The 5204-nt window shown below is 37.0% G+C and overlaps 1 non-coding gene across 1 annotated transcript; it reads right to left on the reverse strand.

Moving 5' to 3' along the window:
* Positions 1–92: 92 nt before the first annotated feature.
* Positions 93–184, reverse strand: Trnay-gua (transfer RNA tyrosine (anticodon GUA)). Its single transcript is given in 2 exon segments — positions 93–128; positions 148–184. It is a non-coding gene; the product is annotated as a tRNA-Tyr (tRNA).
* Positions 185–5204: the final 5020 nt, after the last annotated feature.

The raw sequence follows: 5204 nt of genomic DNA on the forward strand, positions 1-5204 counted from the left end.
AAGTAACTTAACACGGATGAATGCGTAAACAAAATACCTTGTCTAAGTTAATGCATTTTATCTAATCTCAAGATTCGAACCTGAAAAACACATCCTTCGAACCGGATTCGAACCAGTGACCTATGGATGTCTGTTTTCGGGTTCCACCTACAGTCCACCGCTCTACCAACTGAGCTATCGAAGGTACATCAACGTGCAGCAACGTTGCTCAATAAGAGCAACAGTGTTGCTCATAAAAGCAAGTTCTACGTGAATCTTGCGAAGCAATGTTTCTAAGTTTAGATAGATGTCTAGTAGGTTATTCATAAGTCACTTTTACGAAGTTATATATTTTTTCTTTAGAAACGTATTGCAGCTCATTTCTTCATATTTACCTTTCCAGACCTTTCTATTAACCTTTCTTGTATAGGTAGGTTTAGATTTAGTATTACATACACCAAAACCTCTTTTATATTCTTACGTAAACATTTACGAAAAATGAAATACTCAGTATACGTAACTTTTTATTATAAACATTAATGGTAATTCAATCCATCCTTTTTACGTAAGGCTTCATTACATATTTCCACCACCAACAGGTGCTTCACCATCTGACATCTACCCAGACCACGTGAAAGAATATTTAGCATTTGGTGCGGTTTACATAGTTGCCGATCTAAAGCCAATTTTAGAAAACGGGAATGAGTGAGACACTCCCGGTGGTTTGGTTCCAATCTGTAACTGATTATCATAATTAAAAATAGTTTCATAGTGGTATTCACTAAGATTTGAAGAATAAATAAAACAATATTAATAGGCCGGTGAAAACAATGAAGAATCGCTGTAATAAGTTTTGTCTCATGAAGTTTACAGGTAGTTAATAAAACAAAAATATCATAGTAACGGTTACAGGCGTCGGAAGTTAACGGCAAGTACAGCAAAGGAAGAAAGCGGCGGTGGGGTTGGAGGGGGGATTGTCTTGTTGGATAAGGAAGGGGGAAGGGGGTAAGAAGCCGTTTGAATGACATCCAAAGCACGAGTTAGGTCTTGGCTGTGAGTGTGAACTTGCGTTATTTATTAGTATGTAAATAGTAAGAGCTGGTTTGACCAGATAAACAAGGACGAGTCAAGATTCTTAGCAAAACCGGTCTGCTGTGAAGACGCATGCCATCCCCCCCCCCCCCCTCCTCCTTGGCGTAACCAGATAAACTGGTAAGGAAGGGCGTGGTTCACCGTAACCTAGTAACCAGTAGGAAAGGGTGTGGTTCTGTCTGGTAAGGTAAGTTTTCACTAAGGACGGGCGTTGCTGTTGCACCCTCTGTGCAAACCGTTAATTGAGGATGAGTACAGCTCTCTTCTCCTTGACTGGCAAGGGTCCTTCTGTGAGTGTGGATTCCTTAAAGCAGGGGTTTTCAACCTTTTCCTCCCCAAGTACCCTTTCGGGTATTTGTAATTTCAGTCATGTACCCCTCCCTACCCACTTCACTTTGTATAACGTGGAAAACAAAACCAACTCAGAAAAACTGCAGAGGGGAAGTAAGAACGTAACTCTCCTGACATAACTAATACTATTGTAAATATAAAGAATTCCATTATAAAATAAAGAATTTCTTATTATTATTTACCCCTGACTATACAGTAATTTTTCAAGGCTATGGTACTGAGCTGCAATAACAAAATACATTATTACTACATCAGCTGCAAAGGTAGCTAATGAAATGGCTGAAACTGTTTTCATTAACTAGTCTAGTTGGTCGAGAAGCAGTTTTTGCAGAAGTGCAATGAATGTCGGCATCTAACATTCACTGGAGTGCCATGGAAAGCGCGTAACCCCTGGCAGACCCTTGGCGTGGTACGCGTACCCTAGGTTGAAAACCCCTGCCTTAAAGGAACAACGAAACAATTGAGGGTGGCTAAAGCTCATTTGCATAACCATGTAACCAGTGACGATGCTTGTAGCTTCTTTTGCCTAACAAGGTAACTGATAATGACAGACGAGGCCGAGTTCCTTTAAGTAACTGAGTTACCAAGAAGGACTGATATGGCTACCTGTGCATAACCGAGACCTGTCAACCAAAGCCCAAAATTCCATTACCACCATAGTTACTGGTAAGAACGCTGTGGCTTACTGGCTCTGGCTACTCTTTACGAGTAAGCAAGTAAACAGTAAGGATTGGAGCGGCTCCTTTTGAGCAGCCATCTTACAAGCAGAGGCGGGAGTTAGCAGGGTGACTTGGTCCTGGGTCAGACATCCTTTGGCTAAAGGAAACTGTCAAGGATGGGCATGGCTCCGAGAACGTAAAAATACTCTAGGTCTGAAGGATGGTTTTCCAGATTTTTCAGAGCGTTAAATACTGCAATTCATCTCAATATAATAACATAATCTGCATGTCTCATTTGTATTGTAGATGATCTTATAAGTAGGACCATGAATTAATAATTACCAAACGGACACTAAGATGAGGACATCGTTTCCTACCTGGAATTTTCGTTCCCCAGTATTGTGTGCCTCCTCATACCAAGCTTTCATCTTTATCCAAGACTTGCTCGTTTTGTCGTGAGCTAATTGGGAGGCAGCACACAAAGAACTACCTTGAACATTCTCGAGAGAACGCTGTATCTGAAAACAATTAACAATAGCAACGACTAAAAGAATGAATAGGATAAATATAAAGAGAGAGGCAATTTCAAATAATAGATGACGTAGCTGAGAGAGTGAGAGAAGTTGGTTATATTCACTGACTGGGTAAAGTGGTACACAGAGAGATAGACAGTGATCATGGATGAAATTACTGAATAGGTGAAGTGTTAGAAGAGAAAGAGAAATGTGGGCCATTAAAACAGCCTTCATCAGCGCAATAACCTTGGCCGGAATATATGAATTTCTATTCAGAAGCCATTATTGAAAGAGAGTTTAAATACGCAGTCTGCAGTCCTTTATATCGAATATCAAATACTGCGTTCCATAGATTTCTGTTGATAAATTGCATATCATTTCTTCCTCTCTCTCTCTCTATTCCACTGGAAAAACAAGAAACTGTTCATATTAGATATTCCCATTACCTATGCAACACAAGCACACACACAATATGTATATATATATATATATATATATATAATATATATATATATATATATATATATATGTCTATATTTATATATATACATATATGTATACATGTATATATATATATATATATATATTATATATATACATATATATATATATACACACACATATATATATAGGTATATATATATATACTATATATATATACATATATGATATATAAATATAGACAAAATATAGACATATATATATATATATATATATATATATATATATATATTACATATCTGCACTCCTTTCGTCTTTCTAAAAGGCTAAATACCTTACAAATCCAAGGAGGCTGCTAGGAATAGTATATCAGCACCAGAAGAGAGGATAATTTTTTTTTTCTTTCTGCAGACTTTGTAAGGACGATACAAGTACCTTAATTCACTTTTCCTTCTTGTCATTAATCGTAAATTCGTTTCCCTTAAAGCCATGACAGTGTGTTTTGAATTTGAACCCTGCCTTCCTTCAACATTTTATTTTTCGCTTTTATATATAATTCTGACCTGAAAACGGAATACAATGAATACATGGACCACGACCCCTGTAGGGGACGTTGTGCCGTCAATGCACCTCATGCGGTCCACCGTAGGCATTATTTAAGGTTCTATGCAGCGTCCCTTCGACCACTAGCTACAACCCCTTTCATTCCTATTCTTGTACATCCGTTCATAATTTCTTTCTTCCATCTTACTTTCCATCCTTTCCAAGCAATTGATTCCTAGTGCAACTGCGAGATTTTCCTCCTGTTACACATTTCAAACCTAGTTACTGTCAATTTCCGTTTCAGCGCTGAATAACCTCTGGCCTAGGTTCAATATATTCTCTTCTAAGGACCACGACAATGTTGGTTAATATACCCAATACATACATCCAAACGCTCGCTGTAAATGAAACGCTAACTTCCATTTCTAATCTGTAAATGAAACACTAACTTTCATTTCTAATCTGTACATGAAACGCTAACTTCCATTTCTAATCTGTTCCCAAGAAAATGCTGTCTTTGAAGTTCGAGACTGCTTCCGAGGCCACTGGTGATTTTACTTTGATACTAAGTTAGGAGGTACTCTGCTTGAACTTGCAGCAAATACACTTAATCCTCATAGGTAGTATGTCAGGCACGAGCGTATTATCCCACGTAGCATTTGTTCGGGTACTAACTGAATATTAAGGAACCCTTTGAATGTTCATCGCAAGAGCACTTTAATGGTACACGGCTTCCAACTTTCACTCTTTTAATCAAGACGCTGCATAACCAATCTGATTTGTGTCTTTTAATTAGTGTCATGCTTTCATTATCTGCCTTTCATTACTACTTTTCCCTCCTCCTAGTCGTACTTATTGAGCTATATTAGTAAGTGTGTCACTTCAATATTTAATGTTTTCCCTTCATTATTATTCTGCTCATATATTTCACTTGTTTGAAGATACCTTGGCTCATTATTTCTTACATTATACTCAGTCCTTTGTGTTCTTTAACAATTTCCTTCTGCATCGCAGCTTTTACAAATCTGCTTCCATTCTTATTCATTCTATGTTGTTGCTTAACTTCTATAAGCCCTTTACCGTCGTCCCTTAATGTTTGCTCATAATATTATTTATCCGAGACTAGGGTCATTTTCCATAACGGAGTGAGGAATGTGCTTTTAATTTTAGTTTAATTTGGTATGCAGTTCATTTTGGACCCTATTGGGGTTGCTGAATCAGCTTTTCTGCATGTCACATTTACTTCTTTACCCATAAATAGTTTACAATTACCTACAGATTTTCAGTCACCATGTTACTTTCTCTTAAATATGAAAATCCACAATTATATTCTCTGGATTAATGCAGTATATGGATAAAGCAATACACACCAGCAATAAAATGGTAGCAAGCGCCAATTTTGAAATGTTAACTCAAAAGACTTAATTAAAGATATTAATTACAGCATCAGCTTACAGTATGATGATGCGCCGTAGATTACTTGTTATGTCTGTAATAGAGACAGGATGAAGATATAATTTTTATATACTTGATGTATACAAGATGGAAAAGATATATAAATTAAACATGATGGACGGACAATTCCAATAGTTTGAATTTCTAAATAAAAATGTAAGAGACTTAA

Source organism: Macrobrachium nipponense, chromosome 11, assembly GCF_015104395.2.
Source record: "Macrobrachium nipponense isolate FS-2020 chromosome 11, ASM1510439v2, whole genome shotgun sequence".
Lineage (NCBI taxonomy): Eukaryota > Metazoa > Arthropoda > Malacostraca > Decapoda > Palaemonidae > Macrobrachium > Macrobrachium nipponense.